Source organism: Canis aureus, chromosome 25 (genome assembly GCF_053574225.1).
Source record: "Canis aureus isolate CA01 chromosome 25, VMU_Caureus_v.1.0, whole genome shotgun sequence".
Lineage (NCBI taxonomy): Eukaryota > Metazoa > Chordata > Mammalia > Carnivora > Canidae > Canis > Canis aureus.
The window spans coordinates 15317769-15340773 of NC_135635.1; the positions used below are offsets into that span (position 1 = coordinate 15317769).

Genomic DNA, 23005 nt, shown 5'->3' on the forward strand with positions numbered 1-23005 from the left:
GGCTCAGCGGTTTGGCGCCTGCCTTTGGCTCAGGGTGTGATCCTGGAGACCCGGGATCAAGTCCCGCGTCAGGCTCCCTGCATGGAGGGGAACCTCTCTGCCTGTCTCTGCCTCTCTCTCTCTGTGTCTCTGATGAACAAATAAAATCTTTAAAAAAAAAAAATAAGGTTATAGATTTCTAACTTGTGACTGGAAATATGCACCATAAAAATGACATAAATATTAAATAAGGTAAGTAATTCTTTTGAAATTCACATTGCCTTTGCAATATTTTCTAGTACATGTATATTCATACATTATAAGTAGAGTGATGCAACAAATAAAGAAAAAATTTCAGAAGATAGAATTTGAGATAGATATGTATGAATTTTACATACATAGAGGTATAGTACCAAAAAAGATCTAACATTTCTGGTGCTTTATTATGTATCACTAACTTTTCTAAACAATTTGCATGTATGTATTTAGTCCTGACAACAAACCTGAGATAAGTACTATTATGTTTCCTCCTATACAGAAAAGAAAGTTGAGGCATGGAAAGATTAAGAAAATTGCCTAGAGTTGGAATTTGAAACCAGAAAGTCTTGTTCCAGAGCCTGAATTCTTAACCATATGTCTATGCTGTGTCAGTTGTAACTAAAATGATGACAGTTCATGAAATCACTCAACCTCAGACAGTAGACTAAGGACAAAACTTTGGGGAAAACATTACTAAATCAGAGGTACAAAATGTGTAGCCCATGAAATAATCAACAGCAATAAAAAAACTTTTATAGAAAAATTTTAAAAACCTAGATGTATGAAGTCAATGAATCCAAGGCAAAAAGAAATTTTTGTAAGAGAGAAGAATCAACCTGTCCTTGCTTCTGAAAGTTTAAGATAGGGATAAAATTGTCCATGGATTATTTTCAGTTGGTAGGGTTTTTGTTCATGTTTTGTTGCAGGAGTGATGAGAGAAGTCAGACAGCTCTAGTTTGTGGAATAAGTGCGAGAAGAGGAAATGAAAAATAAAATACAATATAATATTTTGCTAATTAAAATGAAAAAAAAAAAGATAACAAGGGACAGATAAAATGATGCCTGAAAAGAATATGCTCAAGGTCAACTTTTTTGTTTTATTTTTGTGTGTTGGTGAAAACACAATGTAAGATCTACCCTCTTAAATTTTTAAGTGCAAAAAAAAATTTTTAAGTGCACAATATAGTATTATTAACAATAGGCGCAATGTTGTACAGAAGATGTCTAGAACTTACTCAACTTGCATAGCTGAAATTTTATATTCTTTGAATAAATAGCAACTCCTATTTCCCCATGCCCCACCCCCCCCACCCCCCGCCCAGCCTCTGGCAACCACCACACTATTCTAAGCTTCCATGGCTTAAAAATATCTCATATAGGTGGAATCATGCAATATTAGTCCTTTTATCACTGGGTTATTTTACTTAGCATAATGTCTTCAAAGTTCGTCCATGTTGTCTTATATTACAGGATTTCTGTCCCTTTTAAAAATGAATGATATTCCCTTGTGTATATATGCCACATTTTCTTTATCTATTTATCCATCAATGGACATTTAAGCTGTTTTCACATCTTGGCTACAGAGAGTAGTGAGTGTTGCAATGAATACAGGAATGCTAATATCACTTCAAGATCTGGGTTTCAATTCTGTTGGATGCATTCCCAGATTGCTGGGTCATATGGTAGTTCTATTTTTAATTTTTTCAGGAACTACCATACTGTTTAACATAGCAGCTGTGCTATTTTACACTCTCACCCATAGTATACAAGAATTCCATGGGACACCTGGGTGGCTTAGCGGTTTGAGGGTCTGCCTTTGGCTCAGGGTATGGTCCCAGAGTCCTGGAATCCAGTCCCACATCAGGCTCCCCGCATGGAGCCTGCTTCTCCCTCTGCCTGTGTCTCTGCCTTTTTCTGTGTGTTTCTCATGAATAAATAAATAAAATATATTTTTTAAAAAATATAGTTTCTCCATATCTTTGCCAAACGTTGTCTTTTGTCTTTTGCTAATAGCCACTCTAACAGATGTGAGAAGATATCCCATGTGATATTGATTTGTATTTCCCTGCTTAGTGACATTGAACAACTTCTCATATACCTATTGGCCATTTTTCTGTCTTTTTTTTGGGGGGGGGGCGGGAAATGTCTATTCCAATCTTCTTGTCCATTTATGAATTGAGCTATTGTTATTGTTGTGTTGTTGATGATGTTGAGTTGTAGGAGTTCTTTATATATTTTGTAAATTAACCCCTTGTCAGAAACGGTTTGCAAATATTTTCTTTCATTCCATAGGTTGTCTTTTCACTCTGTTGATAGATTCCTTTCCTGTGCAGAAGCTTGTTAGTTTGGTGTGATCACGCTTTTCTCTTTTTGCTTTTGTTGGCTGTGCTTTTGGCCTCATATCCAAGAAATCATTACCAAAATCAATGCCATGAAGATTTTTCCTTTGTTTTCTACTAGGAGATTTTAAGTTTTCACATCTCGCATAAAGTCTTTAACGCATTTTCAGTTAGTTTCGTGTTTAGTGTAGGATAAGGGTCCAATTTCATTCTTTTGCATGTGGATAACCAGTTTTCCCAGACTATCCTTTCACCATTTTGTATTTGATACCCTTGTCAAAAATCAGTTAGCCATATATGCATAGATGTGTTTCTGGAGGTCTATACGTCTACCTTTGTGCCAGGACCCTACACTTTTAATTGCAATCGCTTTTAAATATATTTTGAAATCAGGAAGTGTGATACCTTCAGCTTTGTTCTTTCTCAAGATTGTTCTGGCTTTTTGAGGTTTTCTGCAGTTCCGTATGAATTTTAGAATTATTGTTTCTATTTCTGTGAAAAATGCCATTAAAATTTTAATGGGAATTGCACTGAATCTGTACATTGCCTTGGATAGTATGGACATTTAGATAGTATTACTTATTCTAATCTGTGACCATGGGATATCTTGCTATTTGTTAGTGTCTTCTTTAATTTCTTTCATCTAAGATTTGTAGTTTTCAGTATACTAGACTTTTGTCTCCTTAGGCTTAATCCTAAATATTTTATTATTTCTGAAGTTATTATAAATGGGATGTTTTCCTAATTTCTTTTTAACATAGTTCATTGTTACTATTCTTAGTGTTTTTTGTTAGCGATTTTTATTTATGTATCCTACAACTTTACTCAATTCCTTTATAAATTCACTATTTTTTTGTTATATCTAGTACACTATTTTAATAGCATACAAAAACTTTTTTCCAACATAGCTTCATTTTCTCCATCCTCCTTTTTAGGAGGATTATCATACAAATTACATCTTTATACAGTATAAGTCCATGAATATATTTTATAATTATTGCTTTATGCAGTAGTCTTTTAAATCAGATAGGAGATAGATAAGATTTAAAAAAGTATACATTTATAGTGTCTTTACATTTATAATTTCACAGTTTAATTACTGGTGCTTTTTATTTCTTTGTGTGGACTCGAGCTACTATCTAGTGTCCTTTCATTTCAACCTGAGGAATTGCTTTTACTCTTTCTTGTAGGACAGATCTGCTAGTGATAAATTCTCTTAGGTTTTTTTTTTATTTTTTATTTTTTTATTTTTTTTTTATTTTTTTTTGCTTATCTGAGAAGTCTTGATTCAGCTTCCTTTTTGAAGGATGGTTTTGCTGGATAGAGAAATCTTGATTGACTGTCTTTTTCTTTCAGCACTTTGAATACAACATCTCACTGCCTTCTAGTCTCCCTGGTTTCTGATGGAAATTCAACTGTCAATCTTCTTGACAATCCCTTGTACATGATAAACCCTTTTTGTCTTGCTGCTTTAAAGTTCTGTTTTTGTCCTTGGCTTTTGATGATTTGACTATGATGAAGTCTCTGTTGTGCTAGCTTATTGGGCAGCTCATAATTGTTGGGGATTTCCTTAAAATGCTTGAACAAATTAGTTTCTGATCTTTGCTGAAAATCTGTGTGTGGTGTGTGTTGGAGTATACCTTCAACGCTCAGGTCATTTACGTTTGTTTTCATTTCCCACTTCTACGGGAACTCAAGTTTAACCAGAAACAAGAGATAAACACTCTGTTAGATCTTTCCTGGCAAGTGCATAGCCCTACTCATGTGTATGTGCAGTTTTCTAGATCCCTTGGAATATTATATTATTTATATTCAATTTATTTTATATTATAATATATTATAGATTATATGTATATGTATTTATTTATTTATTTTAAATGATCAAAGGAAGCAGCATGGAAAAGGGGATAATTCTAAAATGATGGAAATTACCATGAGAGAAGTCTATCATCAGCCTGTGCCAGACTGAGAAATGTGATCATAATGGTGTTATGAATGTGATTTTAGGTATATTGGCAGTTAATTTTTATTCCTCTGACCTTCCCCAATCTCATCCCTAGAGCCTAAGCCCCCTGAGAAGAAAAGGAACAGAGTACTCAGAATATGTGACAAACTTTATCCCTATTTGCAGGAATTTAGGTTATCTCAAATAATTTAACATTATAGATAATGCTGAAATAAATTTTCTTGTATACAGATAGTGTTCAGTTTTCCTATTATTTTTCAAAAGTGTGTTTTCAGATATAAACTATTCAGTCAAATTATATTCATATGGTTTGAAGCTTTTGATAGAAGAAATCCTAAAGAATAGGAGACCAACTGGAAAGAATACCAATAACAGTGTGTGGAAATTATGTTTTCCAGAAATTAATGCCATATTGGGAATTACTATCATTTGTAACCTTTACAGATATATTAGATGAAATATAGTATCACATTTTAAACTTAATTTCTCTGGTTACTAAATGTGGATACACCTCTTTTCAAATTTATTAGACTATTTGTTTCTTTTTTCCAAATGTCCTAGATTTAAGTGTCCTAGATGTGATGTTCATCCTTTCACTCTATGATTTCTTCATATATAAAAGATGTTATAATATACACAATGCAAAGACATTATTAATTATGTTATATATATATATATTTCATGTGTTTTTTATTTGTAATTTGTCTTTTATTCCATTCTAAGATTATTTTTGTTATCTTTGTTTAAATGCATGGTGCCAGGCTAGATTCTCACATAAACTCCCCACATAGATACTAAAATTATCTTTATGCTAGAACATGAAAAATTTCCCTGCTTATGGGAATAGATAATATGATAATTATTTTTTCTAGGTAATGTTTGCCAAAAAGCATTGTTCCCCATTTTAACTTAGTTGCATGTTTGCATTGAGAATCATGAGCAAAATATGTAAATTGCATGCCTTTGTTTAGATCTGTTTAGAGAGATGATTTGTTTAAGGACAGGATTTGTTTACTTTCTAATAGGATTGCCTAGATGGGAACTTTGCATAATATAATGGGATTAATCCCTGTGAAATCTCTGAGTAGATTTTATTATCAGTCACAACCTCTGCCCTTCCACTGTGTGAAATGTCTAAGAAAGGGATTGAGACAGTTTCTGCAGTTGCATGAGAAGCAACTTAGTTATAGGCTGCTGTCTGAATCCACATATGCCCATATACACTCATAAACATAGACCTATACAGCACACAACACCTTCCTTGAGCTGTCAGTTATTCCAAATTTGAATAAGATATAGGAATTCAGAAAATTAAAATTTTCTGCATTTGAGTAAACAACAAAAGCAAAGTAGGGATATCTAATATTTGAGTTTTAAAATGAATAGAGATTAATGGAATGTGTTAAACACTGGTCAGTTAATGTCTTTTATATTATGCAATGTGTAATTCACTGTAACTAAAATGTGATTTATGGCACATGGGTGGTACAGTCCACCAGTGTCTAATTCTTGGTTTCAGCTCAGGTCATGATCTCAGGGTTGTGAGATCCAGTCCCATGGCAGACTCTGCATTGGGTGTGGAGTCTGTCTCCCTTTGCCCTCCTCTCTCTCTCCAAAATAAATAAGTAAATCTTTAAAAAGAAATGTGATTGAACTCCAAGAATAAGCACATCTTTATGTAGGACAGAGTCAAGCTTCCATACTAATGGTGGAAAAAATATCTACACAGAACAGAGATGTATATGGTATTTTTTTTCAACATTAGTCTTTCACTTTTTATTTGTCAAATACAAAAAGAGAGCTTCATTCTATATAGCACTTATTATGTACCAAGCATTATTCCAAGTGCATTAAACATATTAACTACTTTAATCCTCAAAACACTCTGTGAGTTAGGCAGTATTGTCCTTATCTCAAAGATAGGAAAAGTGAGGCACAGATAAAAGTGCAAGCCCAAGGTCACAATGCAGGTAAGTTTATCAATGTTTTCCATTATGATTTCTTCTTATCTAGTATTTTTAGAAAAGATTCATTCACTGCCAGATTATATACATACTCACCTGTGTTTCCTGTATATCTTTCACGTTTTCATCATTACACTTAACTCTTCATTTCACCTAGAATTTATTCTCAGATGGTGTGAGGAAAATATCATCTGTATTTCATTAATTCTAAGATATACACTTGTCAAATTTTAACATCTCTGAAACCAGATATCTTTTAAACCAATGAGGTCTTACAAGCACTGACAGACCATAGTCTTGCTGGAATCTGTCTGATAATATCAAGACAGTGTCAGCATCATATTTGAGGATGAATGTCAGAGGCTTGGAAGAAATCATGAGAAACAATATTTAGAACATGCTTTTAAGAAATTCCATATCAATAAATATCTAGATTGAACAGAGGAGATACTACTATATGAAAAAAAAAATAACATAGATGAGGCACCTAGTAACTCAGTTGGTCTGACTTTTGATTTTGGCTCAGGTCATGATCTCAGGGTTGTGAGATGGAGCCCTGCTTGGGCTCTACAGTGGGACTGGAATCTGCTTAAGATTCTCTCTTCTCCCTCTGTCTCTACCTCCTTTAAAAATAAATAAATAAAAATTTTAAAAAATAAAAGAGCTGGACTTTGGGAAGAAGTGTATTCATATTTTAACTGATTTATTGCATCTATACTTAATTTTTATATTTATAGACAAAAGTGGCATATGATCAAAAGTCTATATCTAAGTAAGTCTAAAATAACTAAAAAAAATATACAGGAGTCAGTAAACTTTTCTGTAAAGATTTACAGATGGTTAATATTTTAGTCTTTGTGGGCCACACAGTCACTTCTTTTTCTCAATTTTTAAATTTTAATTAGTAAGTTATTAGTATTATGTATTTAATTTACTAAAATTGCAAGATTTTATTTATTTTTAGTGTCCTATATCTCTTCCTGATAGAAGTTATTTTCCACATTATTATAAATTTATTCTCTCTAATGAACTTTTAAACACTTAAGCTGCAATAAAGGTCATTAGAACCATGTTTGATATTATATGAAACCAACCCAATTAGTGAGAAGAGTTAAAATTTTTATTTTTTAAGAGATTTTATTTATTTATTCATGAGAGACACAGAGAAAGAAGCAGAGACATAGGCAGAGAGAAAAGCAGACTCCCCTCAGGGATCCTGATTCAGAACTCCATCCCAGGACCCTGGGATCACAACCTGACCAAAGGCAGATTCTCAACCATTGAGCCATTCAGGTGCTCCAAGAGTTAAAATTTTTAGTAGTCACCCTTTCTATTCAGGAAATCAACTAGTTTTAAGACTCTGGTAAGATTCTATACTTAATTCAAATAAGTCCTACACATTTTCTTGTGTAGCCAATTTCTAGATATTTAACATTTTGGGGGTTATTAAGAATGGAATATTTTGTTTTCCATTATATTTCCTATCTTGCTTCAGTTGGTATATAATACAGCTACTTATTTTTGTAACATTTATTTGTGTCTTCTTTGATTTCTTTCATCAATGTCTTAAAGTTTTCAGTATACAGATCTTTTATTATTTGCTCTTCTCACTGAATAATTTAACATGGCCTGTCATCAAGTTCATTGATTCCTTTTCTATCTAGTCAAGTCTGTTGTTGAGTTATTCTATTCTTTAGCTGTAGGATTTCTGTTGTTCTTTTTTTTTAATGGTTTCTATATCTTTGTTGAATTTCTCATTTCATTCATCATTGTCAGTTCCTAAGTTTGTTTACTTGTGTGTTGTTCTTGTAGTTCACTGACTTTGAAGTGGATTTTTCTGAGTTCTTTGTCAGACGGTACATATATCTCCATTTTTTTAGTTCTGTTATTAGAGGTTTATTAGTGTCATTTGATGGTGTCATGTTCACCTGATTTTTCATGATTATTGGTTCCTTGCAGTGGTCTATACATCTGAGGAGATAGTCTCCTCTTCTAGCCATTAAAGTTTTGCTTTGGCATGAAAAGATCTTCATTGGATGGGTCATTGGAAAGATGGAGCTTGCTGTAGGAGTATCTAGTTGGGTGAGGCTATTGTCCATGCTCTTAAGTCAGGGGGTTGTTGCTGGCTGTCTTGTGTGGTTGGTTGGAACAGCTCGCTGGGTTCTTCATTCATGAAGGACTGCTGGGTGGACTCCCTGACTTGGCATGGCTACTGGCTATGTTCTACAGTCAGGTGGGACTGTTAGCTGGGCTCTGCAAACACCTTTAGTCAGGAAAGTTCGTAGGCTGTGTTCCCTGGAAAGGTGATGACACTGGTTGGACTTCATGATTGAGCAGTTTGGTGGATTGTGGTCTACAATTGTTCCTGTTTGAGAGGGACCTCAGATTATGCTCACTGACTGTATAGTGCCATTGGCTGGAATCTGTTCAAGCAGGACCAGAGACAGTGCTCCATGACTGGTTGAGGCTTAAAGCTGTGCTCTGCAATCAGGCAGTGCTAGAGCTGTGCTCTGCAGTCAAGTAGTGTCACTATCTGTACTCACCACATCTGGTTTGTGTTCAGCAATTGGGCAAGGCCTTAGACTGGGTTCTGCCTCAGGGCAGGGCTATAGGCTTGGCTCTGCAGCCGATAGTACTGTAGGCTGTGCTCCAGGCTTGCCTAAAGTCACTGTTCAGGTTCCCTGTTAATGCCAGACCAGAAGCTATTCTTAACAGTAGGGCAGGGCCGCTGGCTTGGCTCTCTGCCCAAGTAGGCTGTAGAATGGGCTCTGAAGCTGTCCAGGCTTCCTGGTTGTGTGCAACTGAAGCCTATACTCAACAGTTGGGTAGGGCTGCAAATTTTCTTCCTGCTTAGCCAGGGTCATAGGAGAGGTTACATGGGTGTTATGATTTGTTGGTTGAGAATCCAAATTAGGTGGAAGTGCCAACTGTGCTTCCTGGCCAGATAGGGCAATAAACTCAGTGCTGCTGGTGGGAAGATCCAGTGGCCATGATCTTTGCTTGAGCTCCACTGCAAGCATGAATGCCATCCATCAAGATATGAGCACTGGTTGCTGTAAGCCTCATTCCTCTTCTCTGTCTCTATCTGATCCCAAGTAGTCAAACCTCATAGATTCTCCCAATGATCTCCATGAGTAGAGACCTGAGCAGCCATCCTCGGAAGTGTCCTGTAATGTTGAGGGATCTAAATGTCCATCTTGGGCTCTCATTGTCCTACAGGAGGAAAATTAAGCCCAAGAGGGCCCTCTTGGTGCAGTGCTATACTAACCTAGGGAAGGGGCAAGGCAGTCAGAATGTAGCTGCTCTTCTTCCCCTTCTAATGCAGTCCCTCTTGGTCTCCAGGGTCTAGATTCTGGGATTTTCACAATGGTGTCTTAATTATAGATAGTTGGTAGTTGGTTTATAGATAGTTTAATGTTGTCCAATTTTTCTAATTTACTTTTTTTTTGCTTGCATTTATATCATATCTAAGCAATCACTGCCCAATCCAAGATAGATACCTATATATTTCTATAAGAGCCTAGTAGTTTTAGCTCCTACATTTATGCCTTTGATACATTTTGGATTAATTTTGCATGTAATGCAGTGTAGTGTTTCAAGTTCCTTCTTTGACATATTGCTCCCAGTTGTCTCAGCACAGATTTTTTAAAAGACCTTTCTTTTTCCATTGAATTGTCTTGACACCCTCATCAAAATCAATTGACCATAAATGTGAAAGTATATTTCTAAACTTACAATTCTATTTCATTGAGTGGTATATCACTCTTTATGCCAGTACCACACCATCTTGATCACTGTTGCTTGGTAGTGTGTATTGAAATAAAAAGTCAATCCTTCGAAATTTTTTTTTTCTTTTTAAGATTGTTTTGGCCTTTCTAGGCTCCTTTCGTTTTCATATGGGTTTTAGGATCTTGTTGTGAATTCATTCAAATAATTCAGCTAAGGATTTTTATAGGAATTATATTCAGTCATAGTTGTTTTTTTTTTTTAAATCGTGATCCTACATAGCATATTTAAACTTAACATACTTAACATACTTTATTTTAGAATCTAGTTACCTATAGAGTAGTTATATAACTCTAGCTAGTTGTGTTACAAGCATACTAAATTATAACCCCTGTGGCAGCAGAAGCTATCTTTTATTCTTTAATTTCTTGAAATTTCTCAAATATCTTTGCAAAAGCATATATTTTAAAATATTTAACCTGCATAAATATTTAAAAAGTCTACTTAATATGATATTTTTTAGTCTTCTTAAAAGTGGACCTGTATAGATCAATAGCTGAATTGATCAGTTACTGTCAAACAAGAGCATGGCTGTTTTGATTTTGCAACAGGCATGCCTGTAGACTTGGGAAATGTCATTATTTATGATCTATCTCTAGGCTTCTAAATTTCACTTTGAGTACAAGCCTTGTTCAAAACTGCTCTTTTATTTCAGTTATTTCACTGCTTTTTACTTTCTAGCCAAATCGTCTAAAAAAATGGGCAACACACATATCACTTTATTTTAGAAGTCTAGAGATATTTCAGTAAATGAATATAAGAATATTTTTAAATGGTTTTAAAATAGAAAAATGCAGGTGGTTGGGCATTGGTTATGATTCATGAACTATTCATAAACAGCAGGAAAATAATAGTTACTCTATATATGCCATTTCTTTGGCTAAGAAAGAAAATGCAGTCTGTGTAGTAATTCTCCGGCCAAAAATAAATGGGTATCACTTTTAGTTTTTAATTGCCACATCTGTTTTTTTTCCATTTAGTCATGGCATTATACACAATGGGACATGACTTAAGGACCAGCAGATATAATATGAATTATTTTCAGCTCGCAGAAATGTTGCCAAGAGACTCCCATACATGGAGTAAATGTCCATAGAGTTTTTCAGACTGTAACCAGCTCTAGTTCATCCATACCACTGTTAACACTGAATTACTTGACATGTCTCTAATTAAAACTACCGTGGTGGTATTTCTAGTCAAAAGCAACCATACTGTGATCTGTGTGAACACACTTTTGCCAAGTTGCTGATTATCAGATGGCAATGCAGACCCAGCTGGTGTAGAGTCCTTAATATCTGATCCTCTGACACTAAAAATGCCACACATTTCCTTTGGAATCAACATATGCCCGATTAGCTATCTGTCACACTAATTATGCAATTTCAGGATTTTTTTAAACTTTGTATATCTCAAACCACCCATAAAAATCATTTTTTGTTAGACCATTCTTGTTGATGTGCCTAATCTCATAGCTTCCAAAATTCATTTACCCACAAATTTCACTCTGTTCTTTTACACAGATAGGTCTTTAGCTATTTTCAAGTATAGGATTACTTATAAGAAAATAGATAAGACCAAAGGCGTAGCTAAATAAAAAATCTAATTCAAGTTGTAACCAGTATACATTAATTAAGTTAGTTATTGCATTATTTCTTGACTTCTTGATGGAGGATATTATTTTCATTACAGTGTTCACCACTTATTGCTATTCATTAGTATAGTCTAAGCTCACTAATTATGTCAATATCCTCCTCAGTAAGCCCTCGCCTTGTGAATATACTCCAGTTCTTTCCTTTCGTATATTTATTCATTCTCCAGTGAGACAAATTAATCAATTTCATTCACTTTACTTACATGATGCCAATAGTACCCATGTGCAATTAAATCCTGGTGATTCTGTGACCCATTTTGGCTCCTCCCTATTGCTATGTGGCCTTAGGCAGCTAGGAATCTCACTGAGCACCCATTCCCTCTTCATCAAATTGAAGATAACATGAACTTACCTCATAAGGTTTTAAGATTTAAATGAAATTATGTAAATAAAAGCATTTCATATGTACAATTGATATTTTCTTTCCTTTATCAACTGTCTTTACTTCCCAAATTCTACTTGAAAGTAGTCCATTATTCCTCAGGAGCTCACCCTATTTTAAGTTCAAATGCACAGGTGTTGACAGTTTTGACCCACTGACTGTCCTTAAGAAGCATTACACGATTGTATTATATTTGCAAAAACATTCTAGGTCTGGGTTTGATCTTTGTATTTTCAAACTTAAAATTTGGTTTTATCTGCTTAGACTAGATCAAACTTGGGGTTGTTGATTCACTATAACAAAGATTACAGTGGACTAATGGATAATGCTGATTTCATTTACATTGAGAAAAATAATTGTCAAGGGGGAATAGACATTCATTTCTCTGACCATCATATTCTTTCTCTGTAAGAAACTGCATGGGAAGTCAAATTATAATCACAAGACCTCTTAGAGATCCTGGAATCAGAGTCAAGGCTGCTGGTGTTTTGATTGCAGTGCCTAATGGCTCCAGGTTTGACAGGTGGATGTGCTCATTTCCACAAGCACACCTGCCTCCTAAACAGGACCAGTTTGTTCCTGCCCCAAGCAGCGACATGGCTGCCATGTAGCACAATTTTAGCAAGTACCATTTGCATGACAGTTTATATAAATAATGCCCTCTAGATTTGTGTAACAGTGGCCATGAGAGAAACTCTTTTCCCTACATGGGATTTTAATGTGCACTGCATTTTTCCTTGACACTTTTTTTTTTTAAATGCTCCCACTGATGGTTAACTCCCATAAGGATAGATCCTTCCTAGTTCATATTTTTCATTGCATTGCCTTTGTTTATTAACCTTATCATGTTGCTGTCAGAAAAAAAAACCTTTTAAAATGCTTTAAAATTATTTTTATAGCAAACATTTTATTTAAGAGGACATTTAAAATTTTTTGATGAGGTGTGGAATGAGCCTCCAAAAGAAATAGTGCTGAAGCTTATAAAGGTCTTAAAACATTCTTGCACTCAATCTAAACCTCTATTAGCCAAATCCACTTAAGCTGCTCACCAGGAGAAAGAAAAAATGGGGAATGCATTTAAGTCTTAAGGGGAATGGAGGGTTAGTTGCTTGATATTACTCTATTATTTTCCCTTCTTTTACTCCTGATTCTGCAGTCAACTAAAAATGGGAAGCCCTGTATATGCTTCCCTGCCACCTTATAGTCTGGTGATGTATGTGAATGGCTTTGGAAATCTCTGCAGTAAGCAAACCTGTTTACCTTCTTTTTAAATATAGGTTTTCCGGGCAGCCCGTGTGGCTCAGCAGTTTAGTGCCGCCTTCAGCCCAGGGCCTGATCCTAGAGACCCGGGATCGCATGGAGCCTGCTTCTCCCTCTGCCTGTGTCTCTGCCTCTCTCTCTATCTGTGGGTCTCTCATGAATAAACAAATAAAATATTAAAAAAATAAAATATAGGTTTTCCTTTTTATGATTATGATCTTTTAATAAGATTTATTAATATCCTTTAGCATGCACTTGAAAACTGGGACCTATTTTCCATTCATTTCTATAGTGAATATAATTGACATCAAAGTAGAGGGAATAATAATTTTGAGAGACAAATTATTATCTCTTGTTAACATATATTGTATCTTAACTTAAAAAGAGTGGCAGAAGGATGCCTGGATGGCTCAGTGGTTGAGCATCTGCCTTTGGCTCAGGTCCTGATCCTGGAGACCAGGGATCGAGTCCTGCGTTGGTCTCTCTGCATGGAGCCTGCTTCTCTCTCTGCCTGTGTCTCTGCCTCTCTCTCTGTGTGTCTCTCATGAATAAATAAATAAAATCTTAAAAAAAAAAAAAAAAACAGTGGCCGAACCCACTATCCCAGGTTCTGTGCAGCTTCTGCGCCTTGTAGCTCTGCAGGCTCTGCTTGGTCTCAGCTGAGATGATACTCTATGAAGCCTCTGACAAAGCTACAAATGCTGGATGCTAAAAGCTCAAGTTGCATTTCTTATTACTTCACAACAAAAATCAATCCACTGGGAATTAACCACCCTGGTAGTGGGCATCTCCTATTGATTTTCTCTCTACTGTGGAGCCCCTGTGGTTGGCACTCAATAACCAAGAACTGATGAATTTCTTCTTTCCCAGGTTTCTCTCTCTCTCCATAGACGTGCTCATGTGTGCATACACATACACACACACACTCTCTCCCATACACTATAAAAGGATGACAGATTTTTAAATAATTGGATTGGAAGGTATTACGACAAGAAAACCTTAGCAAATTTCTGCTACACACATTCACAGGTTTTTCTGTCATGAGAGTCTTATCTCCTTAGGAATTTTATGTCACTTTAAATAAAAATATCCCCAGAATATTTTATGACAGGGTTTTTCTACATGAATGCATCCACTCAAATGTTTCATTAATTTGTTTACCAAGACATGTTTTATAACTTTTAGGTTTCCAGTTTAACAATCTCAAGAATCTCATGGTATCAATTTGTCTAATTAACCAGCCCAGATATTTATTTGTTCTAAAAACACAACACATCTCCTACATCTTGTAACACAGGCTAGGAAAAATATTTTTTTTTCTTTTCAGTCCCTCCCTTTCCAGAACAAGGAGGATCAAGGAGAAAGCAAAAAGCTATCATATCAGGGATGAACTGCTGCAGAACACACAGATTCAAAAATGGAGGATCTCTTAGAGAAGGAACCACAGCTTAAATGGCTCTCAGAGTTGCACCTCTGTGTAACAATTGCACTCTTAATATCATGTAGAGGTCAAAGCCTTCCAGCATTTATTTCCCTTTAATCAGCATAAGAGCCCCTTGCAGTGTGGTACAGAGGTAATTAAAGCCACTTTCCCCCCTATGTGTAACAGAGCCCTATATCTGTCAAGGTAATTTGTAAAGTGATATTGTAACATGGTCTTTAAGAAGACCTCATAAAAGATGAATATAAAATCTTTGACAATTACAAATGACGAAACTGTCTTAACTCAGGGTTCCAAATACAGACCCAAGCATCAACACATCCCAAGAATTGTCCCAACATCCCAGAAACATCCTTTGCAAATTGAGATGATTGAGGCTAGATTCCTTAATTTTTCAGACCTGAAGCTTGGAAGCCATGTTTCCTGGATGTGCTTGTAATATCCCGTACTGAGCTCTATCACTGACCTCACTAGAGTGCTTTATGTGTACTATATGTTTGTCTCCCTGAAGAGACTGTGAGTTCCTTGAGATCACACACTATGTAATAAGCACATTTCTGCCTTGATGCCAAGCAAAATGTCCAGTATTCAAAAAACATTTTCTCAATTAATCAAATAGAAGTTTTACCACCTTCACCATCACCACCACTACTAAAGCAAAAGAGGTGGTACTGCCTTTCTCTTTTCTTTTACCTTCCAGGACATTTCCTGATTGTTCATTCAAATCAGATTTAAGGTCATGGAGCTTGGGAAGACTTTCATAGAATGAATATTTATTGAGACTCTACCCAGCAGCCGTGCTTTACATGTGTTATCCCACTTAATCCTTCCACATAACCTTATTTAAACAATGCAAGGCTCATTTTATAGGTGATGAAACAGGTTCAGAGAAGCTTAAACAGGTAACACTATAAGAGCTGGGGTTTGAGTCAATCTGTTTAATTCTTAAGTAGGGCTTTCCTTAATACTCAACTGTATCCTTTTGAAATAATTCCTCTCATTTTATAAACAAAAGAATTGAGGATTAGAAATACTTATGGGCTGACTAAAGCCAGATGACTGATTAATGTTGTTCATTACTAGAATTCTGATTTCCAAATTAACAATCCAATGCGATTTCTACTGGAAACAACATAAGAATAATAACTCTACATGCTCTGTCTCACATCCTATCATGGCGCCTTATAGTCATGTCTGAAGATTTGAGTTCTAAGACTGAGATATGGTGTGGGTTTTTTGTTTGTTTGTTTGTTTGTTTGTTTGTGGAAGAAGAGGTGGTAATGGTGGCAGTGATGATGTTATTGGTGTTGGGCAGAGGAGGGGTTGGGAGGTAGTTAATCTTTGCTCCTCTCAACATTGCCCATTCTTTCCCAGGATTTAAGATTTTCTCTGATCTTCACCTTAGTTAAATGAGTTCCACAGGACTTTGATATTGATATTCATTTCTCATATGTACTTTTTGAGATGTTTGTCTGTGAGTATGTACATATCTTTTAATGGTGTACAGATAAGGAAAAGGGAGAAAGACAGTGAGATTATATAAGGAAGAAAAAGATCAGATGCATGGGAACCACTAGTCTTCTACAATGAAAAAGTAAGTCAGGACTTAAATTCAGCTAATGCCAATCATGTACGGTTTCATGCTTTGTAGTGTTTTATTAAACAAAATCACTGGATGAAGAAAAGTTTAGCTAAATCTATTATTTTAAATGCTAATGATTTTGATTTTCAGTGTTCAAAGGGGTCCCTCTAATCAGCCGAGAAAAATTGTTCTGTCCCTGTAAATAGTAGGTAGAATGCTTATTGCAATTCCTCTTATTATATAAAGATATGCTGGAATTATTCTTTTAAAATAGAGAGGTCGATCATTTCTTGCTGGCCCTAGTTTTCTAACTATAGAATGAAGGAACACAGTTAAATGATGTCTGTGGCTCATTTTTGCTTTAAATTTGTATAGCTCTAAATGCAACATTTTTTAAATGTGAAGAATATAGGAACATAGAGGTTAAGATTGTAGCTTTGGAATCAATATAGCTGAGGGAGTTTGAGAAGTTACAGGCATATTTCTTTTTATTGTACTTCCCTTTATTGAGCTTTTCAGATATTGCATTTTTCACAAATTGAAGGTTTGTAGCAACACAGCATCTAACAAGCCTATCGGTGTCATTTTTTCAACAGCATTTGCTCACTTCACGTCTCTGTATCCATTTCAGTAATTCTGGCAATATTTCGAACATTTGCATTATTATTGTTATGTTTGTTATGGTGATCTGTGATCAGTGCTTATGACTCACCGAAAGCTCAGATAATAGCTAGCATTTTTTAGTAGTGCAGTATTTTAAAATTAAGATATGTGCATTTTTTAAGATACAATGCTATGGCACACTCAAGAGACTACAGTATAGTGGAAATACAACTTTTATATGCATTGGAAAGCCAAAAAATTCATTTGACTTGCTTTATTACAGTATTTGCTTTATTGAGGTGCTCTGGAGCCAAACCCACAATGTCTCTGAGGTGTGCCTGTATAGCTCAGTGTAGAGGTGTAATAATCATAACACCATTTAGGCAATTGCTCAAACTGGGAAATTTATCCTAAATATATACCCTAAATGTACCCTCTTCAACATTCAACCCATTTCCTAATCCTAGAAATTCTATATTCAACTTACATCTTGAATTCATTCAGTATTTGTTTACTAGGGCTGCCATAGCAAAGTACCACTGACCAAGTGACTTAAACAAGAGAAGTTAATTTTCTCACAATTCTGGAGGCCAAAAGTCCAAGACCAAGGTGTCAGCACGGTTAGTTTCATTCTGTCTCTCTCTTTGGCTTGCAGATGGCCACCATCTTTCTTTGTCTTCACACTTTGTTTCTTTTGTGCCTCTGAGTCTGAGGCTGCTCTTCCTATAAGGACATCAGTCACATTGGATTAGGGCTCACCCATATCACCTCACCTTAACTCACTTACCTCTTTAAAGGCCCTATCTCCAAAAACAGTCACATCCTGAAATACTGGCAATTAGGATTTCAACATGTGGATTTGGGTGGGACACAGTTTATGCTATATCATTTTCATCCATCCTCATTGATGCCATCTCAGACTAAAGTGCTATCAGTTATACCTGTACTGTTATAATTCATTTCTAGCACATCATCTAATAGCCACACATTTATCCTTCACAAAGTAGCCAGAGGGATATTCTTTAAAAATCTGTATCAGATCATATGAACTCTCATGACTAGGTTTCCATCAGCACAGAAGTTTAAGTCTTTAAAAAGATCTAAATAAAATAGCAATTTCTATGCCAAAAAAGAAACCCTTAAAATGCTTATTAGAAATGCTTCAGTATTTATCTAAAATAATTTAAAAAGCAAAAAGTATGAAGAATCGGGGGTTTAGAGAAATGAAGGCACTCACTCTTAGTGCCAATGAACATTTATAAAAAACACTTCAGTGTGAAAACAGTTCAAAATCTCATTCTGAAAAACTGTAGGACATTATGCACCATAACTTCATTCATCTTGTTTTTTTTTTCTTTGTCTATTCTCCTTCTGCTGTTAATGCTAAGTGAGTGGCGTCCAAATATCCCCGACTGGTCTTCCCATCTTTCCAGAGTCTCGACATGCTTCAATGGAGATGCGCTAGGTCTAACAAGACAAACTTATCATCCTCTTTGCCTCCGAGATTTGCTTCCTCCTACCACTTTCCATTTTTTCAGTGATACTACCTGGAATCAGTTTTTGATTGATTCTTGCCCAGTTGTCCATGACATCTAAGTGCCCAGTACTCTTGCCTTTATATTTACTTATTCCTCCTCTAACAGCACCATCTTTCTGCTCCTTCTGACCCTAGTTATCCCTCCTCAGGTTTAATGCATGGTTAAATCAATCCACATCCATCTCATCTCTCCCTGTCACAGTTTTTCACGTCAAAACCTGTGCAACAACTGTATTTAGCACATTTATCTTAGTCTATACGTTCTCTCATGAAATGAAATAGTAGAATGCATAAATAAATAATGTAGAAAACAAAAGACAGGCTGCTTTAATGGGCAGTATCTCCAGAGTGATTTCCCAGTTGGGATATTCCTTAAGAAAGAGGCCAAGTCTTAAAACTGATTAGTGTCCTTGTCTTTAGTTTGGTGGTTTTGTTTTTATCTCCCACAGTAGCTAGGCAGTGCTTTGGTCATAGTAGCTGTACTGAGGAGAAAGATATTAATCTATTAGTATCCACAACCTCCTGCTGCTCTGCACTCAGTAGGAAGGATCCTGTGTTGGTGGCTACTGGGTTTAAGTTAGGCACATTAAAGTAAATAGTGAAAGAGAATAATGTGAATAATGTGGATGCCAGGCTTCACCTGGCAAGGAGTCCACAACTACTCACTTAGAACAGAGATAAGAATTGATATGGAAAGAGGAAACTAGGAAGAGTTGGGGAAGATAAAGGATATTTTTGGACGGAGGGTGAGATAATTTTTAGAAACGAAGTAGAGAGGAAAGAATCTTAATCTTTTGATAAAATGTCTATGAGATATTGGAGATATGGGGTGAGAGGGAGAAGTCCTAGAAGTTTATTTGTATGCTATGAATGCAACCACTATGATGTTTTTAAGGGAAAGCAACAAAAATATAAAATCACTTTCAATTATTTTTCAGTGTTTCATTGAAATTTCTTTGCCTATGACACCAGGACAGGCTTGGGCATCAGATGTTTCTGGTGTCATTTTGAGTTACAATGATGATAATGTTCTAAACCCATTGTCGTGGCAATTTTTTTTTCAAATATTTTATTTCATTCTTTCATGAGAGAGAGAGAGCCAGAGACACAGGCAGAGGGAGAAGCAGGCTCCATGCAGGGAGCCTGATGTGGAACTCGATCCCAGGACCCTGGGATCATGCCCTGAGCAAAAGGCAGAGATGCTCAACCCCTGAGCCACCCAGGCATCCCATAAATTTTCTAATTTTTTAAGAGATTTATTTATTTACTTTAGAGAGAGAGAGAGAGCACATGCAAATGAGAGGGAGAGGGAGAGAGAAGCAGACTCCCTGCTGAGTGCGATGCCTGATGTGGGGCTCAATCTCAGGGCCTGAGCTGAAATTAGGAGTTGGATGCTTCACCTACTGAACCACCTAGGCACTCCCAAATTTTCTGATTTGATAGAGGACTCAGTGGACAGTGCACTGGATGCACTGTATGGACACATCTTCCAGTTCCTGGTGGACCGCTGAACACCACAGACCTGGCTTCTAATGACAGTGTCAAGAATCTAGTCTGGGTGGACTCAGACCCACTCCTCTATCAGCATTTTTGGTGTTACCCAGTGATCAAAAAGAAGGTGGTTGTGGAACCTGTTGGGCTGACTGGTTTCCAGACAGAGACACTCAGGAAGTTTTTAGATTGTATTTGCACAGTGCTGTGTGAGCCAAGGACCATTCTGAGGTCTGAAGCCCCCTTGCACTCCCCTATTCCCCCACAAAGATCCTGCATCCAGAGCAAGGATTGGCCTAACTGGAGCCTCAGTGCTCTTCTGGCCTGCTAGTCTGGCTGCCAATAAAGAGCCCTTCCAATGGGAAAACAAAAACAAAAACAAAACAACCCAAAAACCAAAACTACTAAGAGACTTAGAAGAGAATCCCTATTGGCTATCTCCTGTTGCTTAGTACTCTTCTGAAAGGAAGCTGCTCCTTTTGCAAATTCTGCTGAGTCCCACCACAGCTTTGCCACTTGCACACTGTGTGGCTGTGGGCAAGTCACCGATAGGGTTGACCTCTGCAGATATTTGTAAAGATATAATGTGATATCACAGGATGTGACAGAAATTTGGAAGCTAGCAAGAGCAATCTTTTCTTTCATTTCTTTTTCTAATCAGTCTACCCGACCTGCCCATTCACCTCAGTCTTTAGAGCAAGCTAAAAGAAATATCAGAAAATATCAGCTTTTCTTTTTCCTTCATGTTCTTCTAGTTAAACCAGTTAAATTTTGGTTCATTTGAGATGGTCCAAATTTCATGCATACAGAAAATGTGTCAAAAATATTAACTCCGTATTATCAAAGACATCAATTCAACACTGTAAGACAAAACAACAGCAGTATAATGTAACTAGCTAACAGTGGTTTCAAATTCCGAGTAACGTTGAATAACGAGGCAGCTTCAGCTTTGGCATTTTAAAGCTACCTTTACTGCAAGTGTTTTTCTATGATTGTGATTTAAAAATTGTATATATCATTGTTTAGTTGTTGTTTCTTTTTTTACAGCATGATGAGTCGTGATAAATTTCTCTTTGGTTTCATTTTCTGGAAGAATGCAGAGTGGAACACCTTTGATAAAAGGCAAATTACCTAGTAAAATTTGATCACTTGATCCAAGATCATCTCATGATTGATAAACATAAATAAGCAGATATTATAAGTTATTGAAGGATGTTAAATTAAAAGCTGAGAGCAACCATTTTTTACATTTCATGATTCCATAAGTTTTAAAGTGTTTAGTGATCAACCATTGTGTGCAAACTCAATGACCAAGTGAATTAAGCGGTGGAAAGAGAAGTGACACAAACCTATTATTTCACTGATGGTTAGAATAAAAAGGGGTAGGATAAGAAGAAAAAAAAAAAGTAAAGATAATGCAAACCATCTGAGGAAGCGTGCAATAATTATTAAAGGACTCTTAAAAGGAGAGATCAGATTCCGAAATTGGGGGTAAGGCAGTGACCAAGAACAGTTGGATGCGGACTGGATGTTTGAATTGGGATGAGAAGAAAGTAGAGTTTCAACAGAGAGGTTGATAAAAACTTTTTCAAGAAGATTAGCATGAGGTCAGAAGGGCAGAAAATCATATTTAGGTTAATAGGAAATCTCCGTTTATTCTGTTTAAGCCAAAGTGGGTGAGAAAATTTTTAGAAATAATGTATGAAGGCCCTGAAAGCCTGTTAGGGATATCCAGACTCTGCTTTTGAGAGACAAATATGCCGAGGGTAATTAAAATGCATTGAAAGGGAAATAGGTGTAGAAAACTAACAATTGTTTAGATGAAGGTAATAAGAATCTGAAATAAAAAGGTGAACACTAGAGGTACCTGGTGGCTCAGCCGGTTCTGCTCAGGTCATGGTCTCAGGGTCCTGGGATACAGCGCCCTGTCAGGCTCTGCTCTCAGTGGGGAGACTGCTTAGGATTCTCCCTCTTCCTCTGCCCCTCCCTCCACTCGGCTCTCTAAAGAACAAAGGTGAGCACTGGATGATAAGGAGGTAACAAAGGAGAGAAATAGCGAAGTGACAAAATTTACAGGACTCTGAAATATAGTATACAAACTAAAAAGCATACGTATCTTATGTTACTCTCAAGTGTATATAAACTATCATAATTTTCACAAACCAGCACCCTTATCAAGGAAGAGAATACCCCCAGAAGATTCCACTGTCTATCTCTACCTCTACCCATCCTACTGCTTCTTATACAGTGTGGATTTTTTTCAATTGCTTTCATATTTTGCATAAGTACAAATTATCCACGATATCCCTTTGTGTCTGGCTTATTTAACTCAACACCATGATTGTGATATTTATCCACGTTTTTGAATATTGGCCCTTCTCGTTGCAGAGTAGTGTTCTATCGCATAGATGTACCATAGTTATTCACCCGTTCAACTGTTGGTGGACATTTGGGTATTTTTCAGTTTGGAATAATAACATATAATTCTGCTATGGACTTTTGTGTATACACCTTTTTGTGAACACACATAAAATTTCCATTGGATATGTATCTGTGAATGGAATTTCTGGGTCATGTGTAATATGTAGCGGTACTAGATAATACCAGTTTTCTGAAGTAGTTGCAGCAATTAATGCTCACTTAGCAGTGTATGAATTCCAGCTGTTCCATACCCTTACCAGTACTTGGCATTTTCTATCTTTATGTTATATTATTCTGATGAGTATACAATAGCTTGTTCTCATGGGTTCTATTTGTATTTTCTTAACATAATTAGTAGAGTTATATGTTTTTCTTTTTTTGCCATTTGGATGTCCTCTTTTGTAAAGTGATGAATTTCTTACACATTCTGGATAGAATTCCTTTGTCAGATATATGTGTGACAAATAAATTCTCCCACTCTCTAGATTGCTTGACTCTGTTAATTTCATCTTTTGATGAAGAAAGTTTATTTTTAATACGGTTTGATATATGTCAACAGTTAGT

At 36.1% G+C, this 23005-nt stretch overlaps 1 long non-coding RNA gene across 2 annotated transcripts in view; it reads left to right on the plus strand.

Moving 5' to 3' along the window:
* The window catches only part of LOC144297610 (uncharacterized), a 42503-nt gene extending 28926 nt beyond the window's left edge, over nt 1-13577 (plus strand). For both annotated transcript variants that reach the window (XR_013364572.1, XR_013364571.1), the window contains exon 4: nt 13384-13577. This is a non-coding gene — a long non-coding RNA (uncharacterized LOC144297610). The remainder of the gene's footprint in view (nt 1-13383) is intronic.
* The last annotated feature ends 9428 nt before the right edge of the window (nt 13578-23005 follow it).